General features: G+C 46.6%; 1 protein-coding gene across 2 annotated transcripts in view; it reads left to right on the forward strand.

Moving 5' to 3' along the window:
- The window catches only part of fndc1 (fibronectin type III domain containing 1), a 251208-nt gene that overhangs the window by 44285 nt on the left and 178965 nt on the right, over positions 1-27958 (forward strand). The gene's annotated exons all lie outside the window — the stretch shown is intronic.

Here is a 27958-nt window from a genome sequence, read left to right on the forward strand (position 1 = left end):
TAATAAGCGGAAGGGATGCATACAGTGTGGGGAGCCAGTCATGGCCGCACCAGGAAATCACTCCACACCCATAAGAAGGTCAGCCTGGCAGAGGGGGCTTCAAACTTCACAAAAGAGATGCACTTGACGCTGCGTATATGGTGGGGAGAATGGGCAATCAGATTGAGCATTGAGTGGGATCATAATGCCCCACTGCTTCTCAAGCAGTTGGGTGACCATTGGTTCAGAAGGATGACTGCGGCTGGCAAAGAGGGTAATAGTGTTAAATAATGAGCACAGCGGCGATGAAAAGGATCCTATTCTACAGGAAGGACTGAACACCAAGCAGCAGGAGGGCACCGGGTAGTAAAGAGGGTCAGGAAGGACACAGCATACGACCTACCACCAAAGATGGGTATATGTGGAGAAGAGAGAGACTCTATGCCTGCAAATCTCCTGAAAATGGTCTCGAGATCTGTGCCCTCATTGCTGAAGATCTCATCTCATAGCCCTGTTTACCATGTCCAGCTAATAGCCATCTATGGTCTTTAACGTTTTCACTTCTGATTCTTTTCAAGGACCAGCTTCGGATCTTAGTGGCACCCCACAAAACAGGTGAGGCCCCGATGTGTTGGGTAAGCTGGGTCTGTGAGGACAGTGTTACTGCAGCAGTGAGAGAGACAGGCTTCCAACACTTGTAGAAATGCAACTCGATTTTAACTATCAACCCATAACTGTGGGTTGACACTATGCTGAGTTGACTGGAGACCTGTGGCTAACCTGACCAGACTATCTTATTACCACATGGTGGATGTTCTAGTTGTTGCTCACGGGCTCTGACTGTCTCAGAGCGGGAAAACTAGTGCCCACTGGCTTTATAGTGGTCGTGTCCTGTCTGGTGATTTGCTGCTGTGTTCTGTGTGTTCATTGGCCATCCTGTGTGTCAATCAATGCCTGTCTGTGCACCATCATATACTTGTGTGTATAGCGCCTGCACCTTGCAGATCACCAATGCCACGTGGACCATGACCACGATAACTAATGTGTCTCATTTTCCTGGCAGCTGACATGACTCCTTCACCATCTGGTAGTCCACGCTGCCTTAGATCTTCTCTCCAAACTCTGAAGCTTGTAGATGAATCTTGGGGAATAAGGTAGATCTCATGAAGACGTGACTACTCACCCATCAATGGGAGCCCCAAACAGACACAGAGACAAGTCGACTAATACCATCTGCTGACTAGGTCAACCACTGACCAGGACATTGGGCCTCTGAGGGTGCCTGGGCTGGTCAGGTGCCACGCTCCATTTCCTCTTGCAAGTGTCTCAGTCATTGTGGTGGCCTGCTGCGTTCTCCATAACAAGGCCCTTCAGAGAGGTGTGGGCCTTGAGGACTGTAAGGCCCTGGCAGGTAACAGTTCATCGTGAGAGGAGCAGGAGGCGAGAGAGGGGGAGGAGGAGGAAGTGGAGCCAGAGGAGGGTGATACTGAACAGAGAGGTGCTTGGCTGCACCATGAACATGCCGTGGGGTGCAAAGCGCTTGTGAAGGTATCATGAATATCAGGGATTTCTCGATTCAGGAGCATTTCAGCCGAACCCCTCTGACCAAGGTGGAGGGGTCCGGCACAGACGGGAGTCTGACGTAACTGTGCATGGAAGATTCAGCTGGAATATCAAATCGTAACAATGACGGGAAAACATCAGCCCAGAATCTTTGCCCTCATGCTGGCGGACCCTGTTACATCTTTCACAACCTCTGATCACTTTTCTGTCTTGGCAGCAACAAAAGGGTTTCCAAATATCTACCTTTTAATTAAAGTGTCATTGTTTATACAGTGCAAGAAGAGGAAACCAGTTGACAGAGACGATGTGAAGACATCCCAGTGATCTACTTGGCGCTTTTTGTAATGCAGTGGCCCCTACACTCAGCCACTTCTGCACAATTCCCCATGCAGGAGGAGGTAGGGGCAGCTGCTCACTTGTTTTTGGTGGTTGAGATCCATTTGGCAGTCATCCTCATTATATAGGTGCCCATAGGAGCATCTCCAGGGGGCACTGCATATGAAGCATTGTGGGGCAGACTTTATCACTGGGCCCTGCTGCCCAGACCTCCGTCAACAGGGCAGCAAGAAGGGTCAGCATGGATTTCCGGTGGCGGATGTGATCGGAGGAAACGCACAGGGAGAAACCCCGCTCCGAACCCGACCTGGAAAGCGCTAAAACGGCAACGCTGGCCAAGAAAATTGAAGAAATCGCTGGGGGAACAATACAGCTAAGAAGAATGCCAAAAAGAAGAGACCCAGTGTGCTGCGTGAGGGTTACCATTCTCTTGGTACCCAGCATACCTTGCTGGGTGCTCTGGATGTCTGGAGGAGGATACTAGCTGAGGTACAGCTGACAACTCCTCCAAATATCTCTGCCACCAGGGTGACTGCCTGATCCACGCTACCCAATGTCTCTTGGATCCTGTGGAATTCAGTGCATAATTGCATAGAATTTATTTCATCGAATTTACAGTGCAGAAGGAGGCCATTCAGCCCATCGAGTCAGCACCGGCTCTTGGAAAGAGCACTCTCACTTTCACCCTATCCCCATAACCCAGTAACCCTACCGAACACTAAGGACAATTTTGGACACAAAGGGGCAATTTATCATGGCCAATCCACCTAACCTGCACATCTTTGGACTGTGGGAGGAAACTGGAGCACCCGGAGGAAACCCACCCACACACGGGGAGAACGTGTAGATTCCGGACAGTGACCCAGGCAGTGAATTGAACCTGACACCTTGGAGCTGTGAAGCAGTTGTGCTAACTACTATGCTACCGTGCTGTCCTGCATCATCTCCCAAGTGCTGCTGCATATGGCTCTCGAGGAGATTCGCACACTCTCTCATTCAAAGCCCTGTGCCGTTGTGCCATATATGAGTGAATTGTTTCATCCTCTCCCAAGGGAACTCTATGATGTGAGAGCACAGCTCTTAGAGCCTCCTTTCCAATGACCCCTAAGGCCCTGCTTCTGGGCCCAGCTGAGCAGAGCTGTGACAGTTCTCACTCCTCCAAGGAGGACTGACCACAGCTACCCTTGCCTCTGATGCCACCTTCTGCACACTAGTGCCATGATCATCACCCTGTGCCAAACTATCAAGCCCTCTAGGATCCACTGTACTGGTGGATGGTGCACTCATGATGCGTGATTGTCCATCTTCATCTCCTCCTTGGTCCTCTGGGCTCATGGGAGGAAGGGTGAGCGAGTGCCATTGGTTGGGTGTCTATCCCAGTGGGGGATGCAAGAAGAGATGATGAGAGCTACCTTAGGAGTACAGAAGACACTGCAGAGGTGAGGCAACCCAAAGTTATTCAGTATGTGACATGCTATTGCACAGGATAGAGTGCGCCTCTAATGACCCACTGCAATCACCCAGACCTGACTACCTCGCTTCCACTTTCCTGCCTATCTCATTTGCTGTCTGTCTACTCAGATTATGCCGCCTTGTCAGCATCTACATCAAGGCCCCTGAGAATCTTGTATGTCTCAATAAGGTCACCACTCATTCTTCTTAACTCCAATGAGTACAGGCACAACCTAGTCAACCTCTCCTCATAAGAAAATCCCTCCATATCCGGGATCAACCTAGTGAACCATCTCTGGACTGCCTCCAATGCCAGGATATCTTTGATAAGAGGACCAGAACTGTTCACAGTATTCCAGGTATGGTCTAGCTACTGTCTTGTATAGTTTTAGCAAGACCCCATTCCCTTTGAAATAAATGGCAACATTCCATTTGCTTTCCCAATTAGCTGCTGAACTTGCATGCTCGCTCTTTGTGATTTATCCATGAGGACCCCCAAATTCCTCGGTGCTGCAGTTTTCTGCAGTCTTTCTACATTTAAATAATATTCAGCTCCATATTCTTCCTTGCAAAGAGCATAACTTCACATTTCCCTACATTATATTCCATCTGCCAAGTTTTTGCCCACTCACTTAACCTGTTTGCATCAGCCTCATCACTTGCCTTGCCATCTATTTTTGTGTAATCTGCAAACTTGGCAATAGTGCATTCACTTCCCTCATTCAGATCATTACTATATATTGTAAATAATTGTGGCCCCAGCAGGGACCCCTGTGGCACTCCACTAGTTACAGGTTATCATCCTGTGAATGGTCTTATCCTAACTCTCTTTTCTCTATTTTAACTCTATTTAGAGTACACAATTATTTTTTTTTCCAATTAAGGGACAATTTAGCATGGCCAATCCACCTAACCTGCACATCTTTGGGTTGTGGGGGTGAAACCCACGCAGACATGGGGAGAATGTGCAAACTCCACACGGACAGTGACCCAGGGCCCGGATTCGAACCCGGGTCCTCAGTGCCGCAGTCCCAGTGCTATCCACTACGCCACATGCCGCCCTAGTGTGTTACATTTATTGATTTCTTTATATCTATCCTGTAAGGCGTGATTTCCCCTTCATGATGCCATGATGACTGTTTGGTTGTATCATGTTTTTCTATATGCTCTGCTAATGCATCCTTTAGAAAGGACTCTAACATTTTCCCATTGACATAGGTTAAGATAACTGACCTATGGTTTTGTTTTTTGTCATAGGTTAAGATAACTGACCTATGGTTTTGTTTTTTGTCACCCTCCCTGCATTTGCAGTTTTCCAATCCTGAGACTTCTCCAGAATTTAAGGATTCTTGGAAGATGACTCACAGTGCACCCACTATCTCTAGCTACTTCCATTAATATCCTAGGGCGCAATCCAGAGACATTGAATTAGAGTTGGTTCCACAGCTTGATGGTAATGGTAGAGTGGGGGATATGCCACATCATGCGGTTCTGGATTGTAGTTGTATAGAATTCTGCTGCTGATGAAAGCCCACACTGCCTCATGAATGCCCAGTTTTGAGTTGGTAAATCTGTTTGAAATCTCTCCCATTGCTAGTGCTACGCAATGTAATGGAGGATATCGGCTTGGTTGAAACGGGAAGGAAAATAGGAAAAAGGGACCGGTCTGTAAAATTAGCAATTTTCTTTTTAAAAATGGACAAGGTTTTTCTCAGACTAGCCATGACTCATTCCAGAGGAATTCCTAACCTTCAGACAAAACAGCAGGGTTATCTGATTAAGGATGGTACAGTGGTTAGAACTGCTGCCTCACAGCACGAGGGGCCTGGGTTCAATTGCGGCCTTGGGTGACTGTGTAAAGTTTGCACTTCTTCCCTGTGAGAGCGTGGGTTTCCATCGGGTGCTCCCGTTTCCTCCCAAAGTTCAAAGATGTGCAGGTTAGGTAGATTGGCCATGCTAATTGCCCCTTAGTGCCCAAGGACATGCGGGTTGGGTTGGTGGATGGGGTGGGTTAGTGGACCTAGGTAGGTTTGGTGCAGACTCGATGGGGCGAATGACCTCCTTCTGCACTGCAGGGATTCTATGACTCTATCTTAAAAAAAAGGTGGTAATGCCTCTTCCAGGAGCTTCTTTGCATTTCTAAAGAAGAATTCTGGCCTCTGGAGATGCTGCGTCTCTGAAGACAAAGGCGGCTGTTTGTGACTCCAAGAGTGAGCTATCTGAATTCCTTTAATTAATACACTATTGGATCTTCATTCACTATTGGATTCCAAAGAGAACAAGATTCCACGCAGTAGCCTGTGTTTTTCTACTATCTGACCATGTTGCAGGTAGCAGCAGAAGGAGCTATATGCAGGTACAATCATCTGGCTTTCATCTACATTGTGAACTACTGGGATGTCGGCACTGGTAACTTTCAACTCCAGATGCCTTACCCTCTGTTGGAAGTCGTCGCTTCTCAAAAGATGGATCACCCTGCGACAGTCAGCTGACCTACCTTCTGAAGAAACTCTCCATTAGACTTTAGATTTGGATTGTGGGCTGACATAAAACCATAATTTGTATTTTTATTGTGGTCTGGCTCCACACTCCTCTCTTTACCATATCCCTTTTTTATTGTATATGTGCCAAAGGGATCATTACCCCATGTCCACATTTTGTGTGTGTGAAATAAACCAATCCTTTTACTTGATCTTTTCTTGAGTTTGCTAAGTATGTTATTCATAGAGGATTGGAACACTTTAAATTCAAGGGTTGGGGAAAATAGCCCACCACTTTTATAAAGGGAATAAATCAAAAACACCTTTCCGTTTCTGGAGTGGTAGTGAGGAGAGAATGCACGGCTGTTTAAATTCTCCCCCTTCTGTCCATAACAGTGTCCTCAGTATGAAGATGGGACTCTGTCTCCACAAGGACTGTGTGATGGTCACTCCTACAAATACTGTCATGGACAGATGTATCTGTGACAGGTAGATTGGTGAGGATGAGGTCAAATAGGTTTTTCCCTCTTGACTTCCTCACTACCTGCTGCAGATCCAGTCTTGCAGCTTTGTTCTTTACTATTTGCCAATAGTGGTGCGACAGAGCCACTCTTGTAGATGGACAAGTATCCCACCGAGAGTACATGCTATGTCTTTGTTACCCCCACCAAGAGGTGTGCAACATGGAGGAGTACTGATTCATTAGCTTCAGATGAGGTGGAAATTGTTGATAACCAGCAGGAGGGTTCCTTGCCCATGTTTGACTTGATGCCATGAGATTTCTTGGGGTCCAGAGTCAATGTTAAGGACTCCCAGGGCAACCCTGTCACAATTTTATACCACTGTACCGTCCACCACCTTTTGGTGGGCCTGTCCTGATGGTGGGACAGGTCATACATTGGGATGGTGATGTCTAGGACATTGTCTGCAAGGTATGATTCATTTTTAGTCTGTGGGACAGCTCTCCCAATTTTAGCGCAAACCCCCAGAGATATTAGGAAGGCAGACTTTGCAGGGTCGATGGGGGTGGGTGTGCCATTGTCGTTTCCAGTCGATTCTGAATGATCCGGCCAGTTTATTTTCCTTTTTTAGACTTTGTAACGGTTTGACAACTGAGTGGCTTGCTAGGCTGATTCAGAGGGTATTTAAGAGTCAATCACATTGCTGTGGGTCCTGAGCCATATGTAGGCCAGACCAGGTAAGGACGGCAGATTTCATTCCCTGAAGGATTTTAGGAGTTCTGATGAATATTACAGGCATGAATACAGCAACTGAGTGTCCTTTCAATACCAGCTTGCGTGACCGGAATAATCCTGGGTTGACCAGAGTGTATATTGTCCTAGTGTGGAAACCTCATGCAAAGAATTTTCTTCAGATTGTTGGTGGACTAGGTCTTTACTAACAGTTTATGGCACAATTACAAGTTACCCTCTGTTCTTTGCAATAGAATGTGCTGCAATTAGTCATTTTTTTCTGAGTATTTAGATACTTAGTATGCCAAGAGACATGCTTTTAGCAAGGTTGGGGGACCAGAGTAAATTGACACAACACTGAGGCATTGCACCATCAGTTCAATTCAGGAGATTTGATATTTTATTGATATACTACAACAGCGAGGGTGATCTGTGTTGTAAAAGGTGTTGGGCTGGGTCTCTAGCAAGGGAGAGCTACAGGCTTGTTCAGTTATTTACTCAAATAGTTGATTTATACTATTTCTAGTTTGTATATAGTAAGTTAGCACACGATAACTCTCCCCTCAGGGTTGCCCATCTGTTTCCCACTGTACATCACGAACATCTCCTTTACATCAGTGCCACAACATCATGTGGCCCCATAGAATATCATACTCACTCTGTTAACCCCTTGCACTACACCTGTTCCAAAGAACATTATCTTATTTTCAACAACAATTTGAGCTATATCGTTACCTGTTTACATGATTGAAAAAACAACTATTTATATTGCTTCCGCCCACCCTTCCAGGATTTTCCCTGCTAAACATTGAGTCACTTGGGCAGCACGGTGGCATAGTGATTAGCACTGCTGCCTCACGGCGCTGAGGTCCCAGATTTGATCCCAGCCCTGGGTCACTGTCCGTGTGGAGTTTGCACATTCTCCCCGTGTTTGCATGGGTTCGCCCCCACAACCCATAGATGTGCAGGGTAGGTGGATTGAACACGGGAAATTGCCCCTTAATTGGAAAAAATTAATTGGGCACTCTAAATTTATAAAAACAAACATCGAGTCTCTGGGGAGCGTTCACCACTCTGCCCAAGTGTGTCCTGATATCTGTCGTACTGAGTAGGAACACTTGGCCAACGCCTCACGCAGCATCTGAGTGATTAGGGGGTCTTCGGTCCACAGTTCATGGTAGTCAAAGCCCTGTTACTTGGTGGGAGTGAGTGCGACCAGAGTCCATCTGCTCTTTTAGATGGTACCAGATGAACACATGCTCCATTCTAGGTAACAAGGCCATCGGCTTTTCAGTCCTGGATCCAGACTCAAATTTCATCCAGAAGCGCGCGTGACTTTAAATTATGGTTTGAAGTGCTTTAAAATGTGTGGAGCTTGACTAACCTTTGACAATAATAATCCACAACCATGAGTCCCGCCAGCGTGGGTTACTCAGATACCACACGGTGGGACCTGGCAGGTGAGTATGCATGGACGGTCTTCGGGGGTGCACGGGGGGGATCTGACCCTGGAGGTGGCCCCCACGGCGGCCTGGCCCGCGATCTGAGCCCACCCATCTGCGGGCGGGCTTGTTCCGTGGGGGACTACTTCCTTCTGCGCCGGATCCCTGTAAGGCTCCGCCATATTGCCCGGGGGTTGGCGTGGAGAAGAACATGTGCGAACATATGCCGGCCGGTCTGTGCATGTGCGGAATCACATCAGGCGTTCCATGCACGTGCGAACTCGCGCCATCCCTTCGGCGCCGGCTGGAGTCATGACAACCCTTCCGCCGTCCACCTAGCCCCCTAGAAAGGTGACAATTCCTCACTTTTGGGTGAGGGGGGAGAGGGGGGGGCTTTGACACTGGAGTCATTGGCACTGGTTTTTCCGCTGGTGTGGGGACTTAGTTCACAGAAGGGAGAGTCCCGGCCAAAGTCACTGGTGAGAAACTGCTGTTATGGATGGTCTTCGAGTAGCTGCGAATTAGAAAAATGCAGCATTTTAAAAATAAGTAACTGCTTAGACTTAAATAGTTAAGTAGTTAAGAATAGACAAGCAAGTGTAGTTCAGTGAAGGCCAGGTAAAATAAAATAGTTTAAACAAAAGTAGAATAAGATCACATAAGTGCAGTAAATTGAAGCAATGACAGGAGAGCTCCATCATGTGGCAAGCATATCCTGTAGTATGTGGGAAGTTGTGGACACTATTGGTATCCTAGATCAGTGTTTTTCAAACTTTGTTTCCCGGGACCCACTTTTACTGACCAGCAGACCTTTGGGATCCATGCCTGCCGATGTTTGCGAGACATGCCAGCTGATGTCAGCAACCCACACCTGCCGACCCTCACGACATACCACCATTGCTTACTTTTAATGTGGCAGGTGGGCCTGCTTGGTCCTCAAGATCTCTTTTGCTTTGTCATTCAATGTTACATTTCCGCTAAGGACCTCAACTGATGATTTTCGTTCATGCTGCATGCTTTGAAAAAAAACAAGATGATTGTCCTCGAACTCGCCATGCTTAATCTTCAAATGCCTTTGAAGCTTTGAGGGTTTTATACTTCATTTGCCAGTACTTCCCTGCAGATAACAGACATGGGCTTTGCATACTGATTTGCATTGGCACAATTAAAGACATACCACAAGAAATCATCTTTATTGCTTTGTTTCCAATTTCAGTTTCTTAATTTTTTGTTTACCAGAGGCCCTGGAGCTCGGCATACAGTTTACACCAGCACTGCCTTGTCCTACCGTGGACTCTCATGTGAAGCGCTCTCCAGCAGATTTAGTTGTGAGATCCTGTTCTGTTTGTATCTCTGGCCCACTGTACCTCACTACAAAATGACCCAGCTTCAGTTCTTCACACAGTCCTGTTGCTTGCATGTTGGCAGCTACAAAATGGAAGAATCCCACCTCTTATGATTTTGCACCCAAAGCATTGATGTGCCAGACTTGTGACCTTCCTCTCTGCCGATGCCTCTGGCAGAAAGACCCATCGTTCATATTTAAAGGTCGGTCGCGGCCGGAATTCTTTTACTTTGAAACTTTATTTCCATTACCTAATTTTTCCAAATGTATGACCTTTTACTGCTAAAAATTAAAATAACTTCAGTTGACCATGTGCCTTACATTTACACACAAACTTTATTTTCAATATTTTTCCATTTCTTTAGAAATGTAACCAATTAGAGAACAAAGTACAGTCTTGCTTTTATTTTACAAACTACGACTTTGGAGGAGATGAAGTAACTTGTCAAACACGCACAATGCCACACTGTTTCTCATTTATCCACTGCATTGCACTATCCAAACATCTCAGTCACCTCCTGCTCCATTCTCACCAAAAGAAGGAAGAAGAATGGCAGAGCTATAGTGATAGGGGACTCAATCGTAAAGGCAATAGACAGGTGGTTCTGCGGACGCAATCGAGGCTCCAGGATGGTATGTTGCCACCCTGGTGCAAGGGTCAAGGATGTCTCAGAGTGGCTGCAGAACATTCTGCGGGGGGGGGGGGGGGGGGGGGGGGGAGGGTGAACAGCCAGCTGTCGTGGTGAACATAGGCATCAACAACATAGGTAAAAAACGGGATGAGGTCCTACAAGCTGAATTCAGGGAGTTAGTAGTTAAACTAAAAAGTAGGACTTCAAAGGTAGTAATCTCAGGATTGCTACCTGTGCCACGAGCTAGTCAGAGTAGGAATGTCAGGATAGATAGGATGAATGTGTGGCTCGAGAGATGGTGCAAGAGGGAGCGATTCAATTCCTGGGGCATTGGAACCGGTTCTGGGGGAGGTGGGACCAGTACAAACCGGACGGTCTGCACCTGGGCAGGACTGGAAATTATGTCCGAGGGCGGGGTGTTTGCTAGAGCTGTTGGGGAGGGTTTAAACTAATGTGGCAGGGGGATGGGAACCAATGCAGGAAGTCGGAAGGTAGTAAAACAGGGACAGAAACAAAAGGCAGTAAGGGGGAAAGTGTAAGGCAGAGAAGCCATAGTCAAAAATCAAAAAGGGCGACAGTACAAGGTACAGTGATTGAGGGGAGCTCAGTGAATAGGTCCAGTAATACTAAAAGGAATAAAATGGGAAGTAAAAATGTAAATGGTAAGCGATGCGGCAGGTTGTTACATGAAGATATGGGTTCAACGACAAGGAAAATTAGGAGAAAAGTTAAGAGGAAATATAACTTAGGAGAGGTTACTGATCAAGGTGTTAAAATACAAAGCAGAAGTATAAAAGCCAACATAAGTGTACTTTACCTGAATGCTCGTAGTATTCGGAATATGGTAAATGAGTTGATGGTGCAAATCATCGTGAATGACTATGATGTAGTGGCCATTACTGAAACATGGTTAAAGGATGGTTAAGACTGGGAGTTAAATATCCGAGGGTATCAAACTATTCGGAAGGACAGAGTGGATGGTAAGGGAGGTGGTGTAGCTCTGTTATTTAAATATGACATCCGGGCAATAGTAAGGGATGACATCGCTGCTATGGAGGATAAGGTTGAATCCATTTGGGTGGAAATCAGGAATAGTAAGGCGAAAAAGTCACTGATAGGAGTAGTCTATCGGCCACCAAATAATAACGTTATGGTGGGGCAGGCAATAAACAAAGAAATAACTGATGCATGTAGAAATGGTACAGCAGTTATTATGAGGGATTTTAATATACATGTCGATTGGATTAACCAGGTCGGTGAAGGCAGCCTTGAGGAGGAGTTTATAGAATGTATCCGCGATAGTTTCCTAGAACAGGATGTAATGGAACCTACGAGGGAACAAGCGGTCCTAGATCTGGTCCTCTGTAATGAGACAGGATTGATTAATGATCTCATAGTTAGGGATCCTCTCGGAAGGAGCGATCACAATATGGTGGAATTTAAAATACTGATTAAGGGTGAGAAGGTAAAATCAAACACTAGTGTTTTGTGCTTAAGCAAAGGAGATTACAATGGGATGAGAGAAGAGCTAGTTAAGGTAGACTGGGAGCAAAGACTTCATGGTGAAACAGTTGAGGAACAGTGGAGAACCTTCCAAGTGATTTTTCACAGTGCTCAGCAAAGGTTTCTACCAACAAAAAGGAAGGACAGTAGAAAGAGGGAAAATTGACTGTGGATATCTAAGAAAATGAGGGAGAGTATCAAATTGAAGGAAAAAGCATACAAAGTGGCAAAGATTAGTGGGAGACTAGAGAACTGGGACATCTTTAGGGGGCAACAGAAAGCTACTCAAAATGCTATAAAGAAGAGTAAGCTAGATTATGAGAGTAAACTTGCTCAGAATATAAAAACAGACAGTAAATGTTTCTACAAATATATAAAACAAAAAAAGAGTGGTTAAGGTAAATATTGGTCCTTTAGAGGATGAGAAGGGAGATTTAATAATGGGAGATGAGGAAATGGCTGAGGAATTGAACAGGTTTTTTGGATCGGTCTTCACAGTGGAAGACACAAATAACATACCAGTGACTGATAGAAATGAGGCTATGACATATGAGGACCTTGAGATAATTGCTATCACTAAGGAGGTAGTGACGGGCAAGCTAATGGGGCTAAAGGTGAGTGGTAAAGCAAAAGGTGCAGAGGATACCGGAAGTCTGCAGAGGGATTTGGATAGATTAAGTGAATGGGCTAGGGTCTGGCATTTGGAATACAATGTTGACAAATGTGAGGTTATCCATTTTGGTAGGAATAACAGAAAAAGGGATTATTATTTAAATGATAAAATATTAAAACATTCTGCTGTGCAGAGTCACAAAAAGTTGGTTTTCAGGTGCAACAGGTAATTAAGAAGGCAAATGGAATTTTGTCCTTCATTGCTACAGGGATGGAGTTTAAGACTAGGGAGGTTATGCTGCAATTGTATAAGGTGCTAGTGAGGCCACACCTGGATTATTGTGTTCAGTTTTGGTCTCCTTACTTGAGAAAGGACATACTGGCACTGGAGGGTGTGCAGAGGAGATTCACTACGTTAATCCCAGAGCTGAAGGGGATGGATTACGAGGAGAGGTTGAGTAGACTGGGACTGTACTCATTGGAATTTAGAAGGATGAGGGGGATCTTATAGAAACATATAAAATTATGAAGGGAATAGATAGGATAGATGCGGACAGGTTGTTTCCACTGGCAGGTGAAAGCAGAACTAGGGGACATAGCATCAAAATAAGGGGAAGTAGATTTAGGACTGAGTTTAGGAGGAACTTCTTCACCCAAAGGGTTGTGAATCTATGGAATTCCTTGCCCAATGATGCAATTGAGGCTCCTTCATTAAATGTTTTTAAGATAGAGATAGATAGTGTTTTGAAGAATAAAGGGATTAAGGGTTATGGTGTTCGGGCCGGAAAGTGGAGCTGAGTCCACAAAATATCAGCCATGATCTCATTGAGTGGCAGAGCAGGCTCGAGGGGCCAGATGGCCCACTCCTGCTCCTAGTTCTTATGTTCTTATTTCCGTGAGGCTGAGCGCTACGTGAATAGCACTTTCAGAGAGGTGGACACACCATGAGCCTGGGTGGAAAGGGAATGGATAATTGTTCGGCAGTCTAAAGAACTAAGCAGGTAGTGCAGGAGTACACTGGGCTCCTCCTAGTCATTCGGCTTCCATTTTGGATCCCGGTTGCTTCCTCAGAGGAATGCGGTCAGAGGCAGGTTTGTGGCACTACAGGCAGTTCTGCTGCACAGTAGAGGAGAAAGACGAAAGGAATAGCGTGGTAATAGGGGATATAATAGTTAGGGGAATGGAGGGGTTTCTGTGGCCATAGACATGACTCCAGGATGGTTTGTTGCCTCCCTGGTGCAAAGGTCAAGGATGTCACAGAGCGGCTGCAGGGCATTCTTCTGGGGGAGGATGATAAGCCAGAGGTTGTGGGTAGAAAAGGGGATAAGGTCCTGAAAGCAGAATTTAGGGAGCTAGGAGGGAACTTGAAAAGCAGAGCCTCAGATTTTTAGGACTACTCCCAGACGCACGTACTTGTGAGTATAGAAACAGAGGAATTGAGCAATAAAACATGTGGCTGAAAAGCTGGTGCACAAAGGAGGGAATCAGATTTCTGAGGCATTGTAGCCGGTTCTGGGGATGGTGGCATCTGTACAAACCAAATAGTCTACTTCTGAACAGCACTGGGATGAATATCCTCGCAGGGAGATTTACTAGTGCTGTTGGAGGGGGTTTAAACTAGATTGGCAGGCGGTTGGGACCTTGAGGGCAGATTCAGAACCGGGAACGGGAGATGGAGAGTGACTCTGAAAGACAGGAGAGACAGAGGATATAAAGCGTACAGCACAGGAATTTGGCAGTGTTAAAATGTAGCTATGTAAATGCAGAGTTTAGAACAGACAAAGGCGATGAGCTAAGGGCACAGATAGTCACAAAGCAGCATGATACATGGTAAAGGTAGTCGCCCTAGACCCAGGTGGCCATAGGCTGCTTTTCCCTTTGAGTGGGAGAGCTTACTGGTGGTGATTTAACCTGAGGATCACCACACCTCAGGCGAGGGACAGGGTTGAGAAGACGGAGCCTTCATGAATAACCTCAGCCGGTATGGGAATTGAACCTGTGCTGCTGGCCTTGTTCTGCATCATGAACCAGTTGTCGAGCTAATTGAACTAAACCAGGCCCAATGGTATCATCCCTATAAAGTAAACCTGACTTAAAGAGGGGCAAAAATGACAGCTGAACATTCCTGGATATAGAGTTTTTAGGCAGGATAGGGAAGGGCATTAAAAAAAAAAGGTGGAAGTGCCGCATTGTTGTTTAAAGAATCAATTACAGCTGTGAGGAGGGGTGATATACAAAATGCAGCATCAATGGAGGCCATATGGGTTGAGCCAAGATATAAAACAGAGGTTAGCAGTGTACTATAGACTCCCCAAATAATGAGAGGGAGATAGAAGAGCAAATACATTGACACATTTCTGAGTGCAGAAACAGTCGGACAAAAATGTTTTGGAGACTTCCAACAATCATAATCTCAATTGGGATACGGACAGTGTGAAGAGCACAGAAGGCACAAAATTCTTATCTGTAGTCAAGACAACCTTTTTAGCCAGCATGTGACAAGCCCAATGAGAGGGAGGCACAATTCCGGGACATGCCGGGATTCTCTCTGGACTCTGAAGTGCTCCTGCCAGCGAAGAATCGGGACTTCCCCCTGGCGTACCATTCTGTGGCACTTGGAAAACCTTTTGGGGGAAATTGGAGTTTCCCCTGCCATTCTTTGGCATGCTGGGATCTGCACTGCAACTGAGAGGGGCAGGGCTTAATCTCTCCGACAGGTCCCTCACGTCTGAGATCGGAGCGCCGTTTTGAAAGGATGCTCTGATCTCCATTAGTTGCTTCAGCAACCCCCCCCCCCCCCCCCCCCCCCCCCCCCCCCCCCCGCCACCCCCAGATCGCAATCTGGTCACCACACTACAGGAAGAGAAAAATTGCTCTGGAGAGTGCAGTGTCGGGGCTTGAAAACTGCAACTATGAGAAAAGACTGGACAGACTGGGGTTCCTTAAAACAGAGGAGGCTGAGAGGGTGACCTAACTGATGTGTGCAAAATCATGAAGGGCCTAGATAGAGTAGACTAGAAAGACCTGTTGCCCTGAGCGGAGGGGTTGATTATCAAAGGCATAGATTTAAGTTAATTGATAGGAGGATCAGAGGGGACAGAAAAATGTTTTCACTCAAGTGGGTTGTGGGCATCTGGAATTTACAGCCCGAATTGGTGGTTGAGGCTGAAAATGTACCTCGGTTTACATCTAAAGTGCTGTGACCTGCATGGCTACAGATCAATCTCCATATAGGCTTTAAAATGAGTGAGATGGGTGTGATGATATGCATAAAGCACTTATGTACATAACGTTATGCACTCCGACCACTAAGTGGCAGTGTTAACCCACCACATGACTCTGGGTCTGGGGAGTTGGGAGTTGATTGTGCTCAGAGACAGACATATTTTGCAATAGCTCTACAATAGTTAATTAGTGTTAGTCATTCATTATTTTGTTTACCTTAACTATCTTAATCACACAGTTGTTAAATAATAAATTATTTAAGTTAGATGTTCTGTGGTTCATTATTTACTTCGGCTCGTCCACAAAACATGAAAATGGCTATTTGTTGCGTGGCCCCAACAAAAGACTAAATTGGCGTTGCTACCATGTTGTAGAAGGTGCTAGGCCAGAATTCTAGTTAGGGAGTGCTGCAGATTTGTCATGGTAGTCACTCAAAACTAGCATATTAAAACTATTTAAATTATGTGGATGGTAATTTATCAGCAAGTATATCTCCCGTCAGGGCTGCCCATCTGTTTGTCGCTGTCTCCTAATGTCAGGACCATGTTATCATGTGCTCCATCGATTAGCATATCCATCATTTTAGCCCCTTACACTGTAATAGGGAGTGGAAAGGTATTGGTAATTCATGATGATGGGATTCAATACTTGTCACACATTGAAGAAAAGCTCATTCAACATGAATAATCAGAAGTAATTCAGCTGATCAATGTGACTGTCATAATATACACATCAGTATATGATGGTGCAGAGACACACACTGACTGACACACTGCAAGACCAATCAACACACACAACACAGCAGCCAATCACCAGATAGGGCACGGTCACCATAACCCCAGAGGGCACTAGCTTTCCCGCTCATTCGGGATGCAGCCTCTGAGACAAACAGAGCCCGCAGTCAGTAGCACAAACCTCTACCATGTGCTAGCAGTATAGGCTGGTCAGGTTAAGCACAGGTCTTCAGTCAACCTAACATAGTGTCGACTTACAGTGCAAGTATGTTTAACAGCTCGTAGTTAAATAAAATAGAGTTGTACTTCTACAAGTGTTGGTAGCCTCTTTGTTACCGCTCGCATAAAAGCAGTCTTCACAGATCCAGAGTACCCAATACATCAGTGACCACTGCACCTGAAATGCAGCTGTATTTTGTGATGAACATAGAATCTTTATTAGTGTCACAAGTCGGCTTACCTTAACAATGCAATAAAGTTACTGTTAAAATACTGTGAACATCCAGAGGATCAGAGTCCAATAGATCGAGGCCTGGATATTGGTAACGTGAGTGAACACGGCAGTGTTATTCTATCCAAAACGCATTATCTGCAATGGGTGCATGGGTAATGTGTTCCAGAGGACACTAATGAACGGAGAGATGCAATGATTGTAGGATGTACAGGATATACCACTGATAAGTTTAAATATGGGTTGAACGTTCAGGATGATGGATGACGTCCATGGAACAAGTCCGTGGACTGGAGGAATGGGTTGAAAGTGCAGAATAAAGAGTGATGGTGAATCCTAAACATCAGAAAACGACTATAAACTACAGGAAAAACGCTGACAGTTCAAGAGGAAGGTCTCACAATAGTAGTCCCTGCAGGCATAAAAATGGAGATAGAGGCAAAAGCTTAAACAGATCAGACAATGAAATAAAAGCCACGTAGCGTTTGCAGAACAAAACCGGTCGAGATCCTCATGATTATGTTTTGGTGGCAGCCAATGAACCTGAGGATAAATAAATGAGAGAGACGCAACAAAAAGTCAGATAGTTGGCTAAAATTTGAAGTTTATTCTGAGGTGCCAGATAAAGATCAGCCAGCTAGGTCGCATATAGAGGTGTTTGCATTGAACCTTGCAGACGGGGAGGTTAAACTGAGGTTAGTAGGTTTTGAAGAGAAACTGGCTGATGCAGATGTTGAAGTGAACTCTCCCACAGCTGCAAATGTAATAAGCCACATTCATTGGAGTATATATCAACTGACAAAAAAGGCACATTTCAGAGAGAAGTGTTTTTGAAACCACCTCAACAAGTGGAAGGAAAACCATTGAAACTAAACAAATGTATCTGGGACCTGCATAATTCTTCCAGACGTGGTATTTTTTGGTGAATTGTGTTTTGCTGAAAATAGGATATGCTCAACTGAAATAAATCCAGCTAGGTTTCATTGGTATTATAAAAGACAATTTTGAGGCATCCTGATGATGAATGTTAATGATTTCTCACAGGATGGTACTGTAGAATTTGTGAAAGTTGCCATTAATTCTATGCAGTTGGTTTCGTATTACTACTTGTGGGCAAGATTAGAAATTGCCCTTTAAGGCGCTTTTAAAAAGTGCAGTGGCTTCTGAAACACTGGCTCTAGTGGAGGCACTGGATATAGGATTTGATTTGGAAGAGATTTTAGGTGATGTAGTCTACAGGAGACATGAATAGACTAAACTGTTGTGGCCACCACTGGTACCATGTTTTAGAAGGTGTTAGTCCAGGATTCTAGCAAGGGAGAGCTGCTGGTGTGTCAGAGTATTTACTGAGAGCTAGTTTATTTACACTATTTAAAGTATGTACCCAGTCAGCTATTAGAAAGTCAAAAAATGACTACAAACTACAGGAAAAATCTCTGACAGTTCAAGAGGAAGGTCTCGCAGTAGTAGTCCCTACAGACATACAAATATAGATAGCTTAAAAAGATCAGACAATGTAATAAAAGCCACATAGCATTTGCAGAACAAAACCTGTCGCGATCCTGACGATCATGTTTTGGGTGGCTGCCAATAAACTTGAGGATAAATTAATATTAAATAATTGTTCGTATGCACACTACAAAAAGTGGGAATGAGCATAAGAGTGAATATCCTCCTCATGACGGTGTCAGATTCCGTTAGACAGCACTTTTGTGTGAGTATCGAGGGACGTTTCGTGATGTTAAAGTTACTGCATAAATGCAAAATGTTTTTACGACCATGTTTTGGTATATCATAAAATACAGAATTTAAAGAATTGCAGGCCTATCTTCTCCTCCAGCTTTATTATCACTCATTCTTGGTCTTTTTCGGACCGCCTCTTCCCCACCACAATCCCATTTCTGTCAAATCCCGAGTTGTCCTAATTACTATTAAATGTTTTGAGTGAACTAATCCTTTCAGATTTGAACATTTCTGACATTGGCTTGAAGGATGCTTTTTATTCCATGAACCTTTACATGTCCAAGTTCCACAAAAGTTCCCTTTTCCCAAGAAGATTATTAAAATGGGCTTATTTTCAAGCACCTCTCATTTAATTTTTAAACCGACTGTTGAAAACAGTGGGAAACAATGAAAAAAATCAACATTGGAATTATGCCTGGGAATATTGATACTTAACTTTGTATTTGTTTGAAATTGCTCTCTCATTTGGGTAGAGTCGTTAACTCTGTTTCTAAATAAAGATTTCAGGCCTCTTGTAATGTAGTGTATCGAGAAAATTAATATGAAGACATTTGCATGCCAGTATCCCACAGCATAACATTCAGGACAATCTCTTGTTACAAAGCAGTTTTACTAATGCAGAGATGTTAGTACAAAAAGAATACTAATTAGTGCAGATTTCAAACTAATTGAAATACATACAACTGCGTAACAGTGATAAAGGTTAGAAGTCTTTTAAGATCGCTATATTCAGTCCAAATTAATTGTTAAGTTTGAGTTATGATGCAGAAATTGGGATTTAATTTCTATGGGGAGTTAGTTCAGTGCAACTTCAGGGATCTGCAGAAGCCCCAAGAAATGGTTAAAATACAAATTACACCATTTTTCCATGAGTAAAATAAGGATATTACTTGCCCAAGATATTACTTTTGGAGCTAGGTTCTGTTGTTTGCAATGCCCATTGGGTGACATTAAGGATAAACCCAGTGTCATAAGAGTAATTATCATTGCAATTCCTCCTGCTGTTTAAAGGAAAAAAAATACTGAATCAAAGCAAGTGGCGCAGTCAACAAGTTAGAAACTGCAAATAAATGTAATTATTCTGTTCTCATCTTTGACAAGATAATGGCCTTCAATGCCCTCTCTCTTCCAGCACTGATCGTTTTAACACTTCTGTGGCGAGGCAGGAGCTTTCTGAAGTGCAGGAAAAAAAATTCAGTCAGTCTGTTTGACGAATGTAACATAAGGAAAGTAATGACCCGGTAATTTCTTCAATGCTTTCCAAGAGAGTTACAAATGGCTTGCTCATCATCTCCTCGAGCCAAATATTTAACTGAAGTATTACCTGATGCACTCTCGTGAGGATAATGTAAGTAGGCTTGGCACAATTGCATTGGGTTTCCACCATCATCCCTGATAATTAGATTATCACTCAACAACGAGAGGATTTTCTCCCGTTAATTCCTGACAAGTAGCTCAGCTAATTAGACCTTCAATGAGGTTCCGTGTTTTCCCTCTCAGCATCTGGACGGCAAAGTCATTGCTTGGATTGATTTCCCGGGGAGGACAATATAGCTACTGTTGACCTTGGCAAAAAAGAATGATTGTTGTACTTAATATCAGATTTACGGTATGGCCAATTTCAAAAGCAGCTTGCACATACTGGGGCTTGTAAATTCATCCTGTTTATTGCTGAGAATGAATTTAGCAGAAACAAACTGAAGTATAACTAGTGCTAAGCTAAGCACCAGAGTCTTTCCTGTGGCCTTCCTTCCCCGTCTCTGTTGCAGAAATTGTGTTGTGTTTTTACCCATGTTTATTGGTGTAATGGTTTCCCTATCTTGATGAAATCTTATTGAGTAAAAATATAGGGCGGGATTCTCCAACCCTGGCGGGGGTGGGGATTGCGCCACGCCGGTCGGGGGCTGTTGGCAGTGCCCCCACCCCCCCACCCCCCCCCAGTGATTCTCCCGTCCCCGATGGGCCGAGTGGCTGCCCGTTTTCGGCGTCTCCCGCCGGGGTAGGTTAGGCCAGGTCCGTACCGGGAGGACCTGACTCTGAGGGCGGCCTGCAGGGGCGGGGGGGCACGGTGGCCTGGCCCGCAATCGGGGCCTACCGATCTGTGGGTGGGCCTGTGCCGTGGGGGCACTCTTTCCCTCCGCGCCGGCCTGTGTAAAGCTCGGCCATGGCCGGCGTGGAGAAGAAACCCCCTGTGCATGTGTAGGAAACACGCTAGCGGTTCTGTGCATGCGCCAGAACACGCTGGCACTCCTGCACGTGCACCAACTCGCAACAGCCGGCGGAGGCCCTTCGCCGCTGGTTGGCGCAGCACCAGCCACTCCAGCGCCGGCCTAGCCCCCGAAGGTGCAGAGGATTCCGCACCTTCCGGACAGCCCGACGCCGGAGTGGTTCACGCCACTCCTTGGCGCCGGTATGGCCCGCTCCACCGGATAGCGGAGAATCCCGGCCATAGTCATTTTATAAATACCCTTTATGAGCAGGTCTTAGAACATAGAACATGCAGTGCAGAAGGAGGCCATTCGGCCCATCGAGTCTGCACCAACCCACATTAAGCCCTCACTTCCACCCTATCCCCGTAACCCAATAACCCCTCCTAACCTTTTTGGTCACTAAGGGCAATTTAGCATGTCCAATCCACCTAACCTGCACGTCTTTGGACTGTGGGAGGAAACGCACGCAGACACTGGGAGAATGTGCAGACTCCGCACAGACAGTGACCCAGCGGGGAATCGAACCTGGGACCCTGGCGCTGTGAAGCCACAGTGCTATCCACTTGTGCTATCGTGCTGCCCCAGTTTTTTTTTAAAGAGGCTGTCTCTTTGTTCTGATGAGATATTAAGCAAATTGATATATTTTAAATACTCTTAGATAAAGTCAACAACAAGGTTAGCACTGCGGCCTCAAAGCACCAGGGACTCAGGTTTGATTCCGACCTTGGGTGACTGTGTGGAGTTTGCACGTTCTTCCCGTTACTGCGTGGGTTTCCTACTGGTGTTCCGGTTTCCTCCCACAGCCCAAAAATGTGCAGGTTAGGTGGATTGGCCATGCTAAAATATCCCCAAGTGTCCAAATGTTGGTGGTGTTACAGGGATGTGGTGTGTGATTGGTGATTCGAAGAGTCACTGCTGATTCGTTGAGCTGAATGTCCTCCTTCTGCACTGTAGAGATTTTATGACTGTAAGGGTTTCCACTTGATTAAATTATTACAATTTCCAGGCTGGATCTGAAAGACATTAAAGCTTCAACATTTTCCATTTAGGTGCTGGCATTCAAAAATAATTTAATTTAATCATCCTGCTGATTTGGGACTGAATTTCCCTCAACCAGCCTGGACGGGAATGTTTGACCCTGATTTCAACCAGTCTGTTTCTTGTGCAGCAGCATCCTGACAGGAGCCCACCAGGAACAGATAGCCTGTCACTGTCTCTCAAAACAATATTCAATGGGGTGCTACAATGAAGGGACAGGAACAATGTTAAAGAACCCTACTTATCAAGCTCCACTTGTTTATACCCATGGCAGGTTTTGAGCAGGTACACCAGGTAAATGTCTGAAGCCTGAGAGGAGGGAGAAATGTCGATTTTGGGACACTTCGCTGGCAGTCCTTGGGCATTACATAGGATATACAGCACAGGGTCAGTCATAGATATCATAGAATTTACAGTGCAGAAGGAGGCCATTCGGCCCATCGAGTCTGCACCGGCTCTTGGAAAGAGCACCCTACCCAAGGTCAACACCTCCACCCTATCCCCATAACCCAGTAACCCCACCCAACACTAAGGGCAATTTTGGACACTGAGGGCAATTTATCATGGCCAATCCACCTAACCTGCACATCTTTGGACTGTGGGAGGAAACCGGAGCACCCGGAGGAAACCCACGCATACACGGGGAGGATGTGCAGATTCCGCACAGACAGTGACCCAAGCCGGAATCGAACCTGGGACCCCGGAGCTGTGAAGTCATTGTGCTATCCACAATGCTACCGGGTGAATGGTGGCCTGCCTGACTCTGCCTCATTCCTGTTATTTATTTGTAGTATGGCATTGAAGAGATGGCCGGGGCCCTTTCCTACAGGGCCATGATAAGGAAATCTGAGGTTGGAGTTTGGCGATGAACTTTCCTGCATCCTATTTCCCCTTTTTTCTCTGCCAACACCACCTGTTTTGAGGAAAATTCAAGTCACATACTTTCTGGGCAATAACAATGTTTTAACTAAGTCAAAAAGAAAGTGTTTACTCCCGAGTTCAATAAAATTTAGTGTTATATGTGGGTTCCTGCGAGTCAATAAGTTAGGGACAATTTTACTGTTGTTGGATACCAAATTACAATTTAGTTATGTTTACAGTGAAGTCATAGCAGGTTGTGACAGTATTACAGTGTTGTGGCATACATGTTTGAGAATCTGTATTGACTGGCCAGCCTGTCACCTCCTAGTGCAAAGGTATTAAGTAGAGGCTATGCACTTCTTCACTGGAAAGACGGGCAAATTAGGTCACTGTCTGTTTTAATCTTCCTCTACTGCCCAGCTTGAATGATATAATTGAAATGCCAGGGAGTGAATTCCTCAAGCGGTTATGCAACCCAAGTTGCTTCATGAATCATCCTGTGAATGGAGTCTCAGTTATTGTAAATTAAGAGGATTACACAAGGGGAGGACAATCAGGGCAGCACGGTAGAGTAGTGGTTAGCACAGTTGCTTCACAGCTCCAGGGTCCCAGGTTCAATTCCTGGCTTGGGTCACTCTGTGTGGAGTCTGCACATTCTCCCCGTGTGTGCGTAGGTTTCCTCCGGGTGCTCCGGTTTCCTCCCACAGTCCAAAGATGTGCGGGTTAGGTGGACTGGCTATTCTAAATTGCCCTTAATGTCCAAAAAGTTTAGGTGGGGTTAATGGGTTACAAGGGGAAAGGGGGATAGGGTGGATGTGTGGGACTTAAGTGGAGTGCTCTTTGCAAGGGCTGGTGCAGACCCGATGGGCTGAGTGGCCTCCTTCTGCACTGTAAATTCTATGGTGCGAGTTTGTGGAATGTCACCAAATTGCTTTTATTCACCAATGCAATGTGGGACATAATGGTGAGGCCAGCATTTGTTGCCCTTAAGGAAGTGGCTGGTAGCTTATTTGAGGGAGTACAGAGCTTCCACATTGTATTAGGAATATTCTTCATAAATGAAATATGAGGCACAACATAAAAGGCAGAATTGCTGAATTATATCGCTCACAGCTCGTTATTTGAACATCGGATTAAACATTTTCAAATAGTGACGCAGGAGAGAGTTGCTAGACTATAAAAAATCCAAGTGAAACAATCAGAAATGTCTTATTTCTAGTAACATTTCTAGCAACTACAGGCCAGTTAGTTTGATATCAGTAGTAAGGGACTGGATTTGCCGACCCCCTGCTGGGTCGGGGAATCGCCGGGGGCCGGCGTGAATCCTGCCCCTGCCGTCTCCCGAAGTATCTGAACGCTGAAAAGTCGGCAAGGCGTCAATCGCGCCGCCCGCCTTGGAGAATGGCGTAGGCCGATGCGACGCTATGAACCCCGGGGCTGCCCGTATTCTCCCAGCCAGATGGGCCGAAGTCCCGCCGACGTGATCTATATAACGGCGTCAACCAGTGCTGATGGTTGACGCTGTACAGCGTGGAGGTACATGGCCTGCTGGGACTGGGCCACGGCGTTGAGCACCTCTGCCATCTACGGCTGGCTCATGGCTTCCTGTGAGAGGGAAGCCATGTCCTGGGCCACACACGCTGCCTTCACGGGACGCTCCAGGCCTCGCATCCTGCTCCCCATGTCTGACACCGTCGCACCCATTGCCTCCACCGCGGACGCCATCCATGCGGTTTCGACCTGTGGCACGCATGACCGGCACCACTCCCAGTTCCTGGACGCGGGTGGACTCCTCCACCTGAGTCTGCAGCTGCTGCAAGCCAGCCATCATCCTCTTCCTTCGTCCCAGGTTTGGTGGCTGCATCGGGTCTATGGGTGGGTGTGGTAACTCCAGGAACCCGGGACGCCTGGGTGGCAGATGTTCACTTGCACCAGGATGCCCTCCGACCTCCCGGCCCCTCTGCTGCTCCTACCTCCACCTGCTGTGCCGGTCCGTCTGTGTTGTGCGCACCAGTGAGTGTACCAGACGCCTCATCACTAAAGTGCCCAACCGAGGTGAGTGTCTCTGCGATGGTGGAGGGTGTTGGAGACAGCAGTGGCGTTGTGTCGTGAGTATCGTCCGACTCAGAGTCCATGGTACTCTGGGGTGGCGCCTCGTCTCCACCCGTCCACTGTGTGTCAGTGTCCTGTATTTCGGTGTCGTGTGTGTCGGTGTCCTGGGTAGGGCTGTCCTGGGTAGGGCTGTCCTGGGTAGGGCTGTCCTGGGTAGGGCTGTCCTGGGTAGGGCTGTCTTGGGTAGTGGTGTCCTGGGTAGTGGTGTCCTGGGTAGGGCTGTCCTGGGTAGGGCTGTCCTGGGTAGGGCTGTCCTGGGTAGGGCTGTCCTGGGTAGTGGTGTCCTGGGTAGTGGTGTCCTGGGTAGTGGTGTCCTGGGTAGTGGTGTCCTGGGTAGTGGTGTCCTGGGTAGTGGTGTCCTGGGTAGTGGTGTCCTGGGTAGTGGTGTCCTGGGTAGTGGTGTCCTGGGTAGTGGTGTCCTGGGTAGTGGTGTCCTGGGTAGTGGTGTCCTGGGTAGTGGTGTCCTGGGCAGGGCTGTCCTGGGCAGGGCTGTCCTGGGCAGGGCTGTCCTGGGCAGGGCTGTCCTGGGCAGAGCTGTCCTGGGCAGGGCTGTCCTGGGCAGGGCTGTCCTGGGCAGGGCTGTCCTGGGCAGGGCTGTCCTGGGCAGGGCTGTCCTGGGCAGGGCTGTCCTGGGCAGGGCTGTCCTGGGCAGGGCTGTCCTGGGCAGGGCTGTCCTGGGTAGTGGTGTCCTGGGTAGGGCTGTCCTGGGTAGTCGTGTCCTGGCTCGGCTGCGACGGGGGCCTGTGGCTGCTCCCCTCATCGCTGGGTGTCACCCGCCTGCGTTGCCGCACCCGCACGACACGGGAGCGTCGTCTCCCTGTTGCTCCGGGTCTCTCCCTTTCTCATGGCCACCCTGGGGCGTCCTTCAGGCGGTTGGCATCCGCGGGGACAGGTGCCTCGACGTTTGGTCCTGCAATACACAATACAGCATGCATGTGGATATGGAGGAGGGGGGACTTACCCTGGCCTGGGGGTGTGCTGCATATCTGGGGTGGCGGGGGGGGGGGGTCTCACCCTGGCTGCCGTGACGGGGGTCATTCACCTTGTGGCACTGGGTGCCTGTCCTTGGTGTCACAGCCACAGCGCTGACGGCCTCTGCCACCTCCCTCCACAGGCGCCGGCTGAGGCGTTGGGCGACCCTGCGGCCGTGTCCGGGGTAAAGGGCCTCCCTCCTCTCCTCTACTGCGTCCAGGAGCGCCTCTATGTCACGCTTCTGGAACCTCGGGGCTGGCGCGGCGGGCGTCCATCTTAGCGGGTCTTCCGGGGGGGGGGGGGGGGCGAGTCTTTTGTGCTGTGATGCCGCGTGGCGTTGATTACGCCACCAGGCATGTCCGCAGCGGGTGACGCCATCGCAAATGGCATCACGCCGCTACTAGCCCATTCGGGCCCGGAGACTTTGCGACGTTTGGGGGGGCCCGACGCCGGAGTGATCCGTGCCGCTTTTAGCGCCGGGTCCCGGCCATCGCTCCGGTTTTCGGAGAATCCAGCCCAAGGTTTCAGAAAAAAATAATCGCGGGAGAAAAAGCCAACAGACGCTTGGAGGGTTTAGGTTCATTAAGGAGATCAGTGCAAATCTGTAAAAGGCAGATCTTGACGAATCTAATTGGCAATTTTGATGAAGTAACATAGAAGGGAATGCAATGGGTGTTGTCTATGTGGATTTGAAGAAACCATTTGACAAAATACCACAGATAAGGTTGGTTAGCAAAATTGGGTTCAGTGTCAAATTGGATTAGCTTAAAGATTTAAAAAAAGTGATGGGAAATGGTTATATTTCAGAATGGAGGGTGAGATATGATAACATACCCCAAGTGTCAATGCTTGATCCATTGTTTTTAAAAATTGTATATAGATGACTGGATATTGGTATACAGAGTAAAATGGCAACATTTGCCTGTTACAAAAGGGAAATATTAGGAAATTGTGGGAAGACACAGGATGCACATGTACAGCCAGGGTGAGGCATACAAAATCCATTGTCCTTTGGTACACTCCTGTCTGACCAGCTATTAGCCCATTACAGAGTCTGGTAACCTCTTTGTCCATCAATGAGCAGTCAGTTGCATATCAATAGCATGACTCTTCTTTTGTATAAACAGGAGTGGGAAATGAAAACGCCAAAATAATGTTCATGGGCTCAAGTCTGGACACCCAGGAGGGAACCTTTGTTTAAGGGGCTGGGCGGAGCTCAGAGAGAGAGATAAAGAATCCTGTTTTGAACAGGCGAAGAGAAGGATTTGAAAAGCCACAGAGTGAGGTCATGGAAAACTATTCTAGATACAGGATTTCAAAAAGGGTTCTGAAAAAACGTTACAGAAGAAAGAAATTGCTTCATAAATGCAAATATCACCTTTGGCTATCTGTGTAAATGGAATGAGAGCTGTATGTTTCTTTGAAGTGCTGTTTAATGGGAACTTGCATGTCAGTATTAAGAAACTACATGTAATCTGTTATTGTTAGGGTGAAGTTTAAATGTTTAAATATTGTTTTTCTTCTGTTTTGATAAAATTTGTTTATAAAATAACCAAGCTCGATTTCTTATGGTATCACTCCTGGAACAAATCGATCTTTCCGCACGGTCATAAAACTTAAAAACATTATGGTTCTGGTCCAGTACCTTAGCCACTTTTGAGAACTGACCAGGCATCTGTAACATTGCCTAAGATACCAGACTTAGAAAAGTGGAAAACCGTGATACTAAATAGCCTGAATAGGGACTGACTGTTTTCATTAGAAAGACGGAGGTTGAGGGGCGACCTGATAGAGGTCTACAAAATTATGAGGGGCATGGATAGTGTGGATGGGAAGGCACTCTATCCCAGGTGGAGGGGTCAGTCACCAGGGGACATAGGTTTAAGGTCCGTGGGGTAACGTTTAGAGGAGATGTACAAGGCATGATTTTTACGCATAGGGTGGTGAGTGCCTGGAACACTTTGCCAGGGGAGGTTGTGGAAGCAGATACATTAACGGCGTTCAAAAGGCATCCTGACAAACACATGGATAGGATGGGTATAGAGGGATACGGCACAAGGAAGTGCTGAGCGTTT

Source organism: Scyliorhinus canicula, chromosome 1 (genome assembly GCF_902713615.1).
Source record: "Scyliorhinus canicula chromosome 1, sScyCan1.1, whole genome shotgun sequence".
Lineage (NCBI taxonomy): Eukaryota > Metazoa > Chordata > Chondrichthyes > Carcharhiniformes > Scyliorhinidae > Scyliorhinus > Scyliorhinus canicula.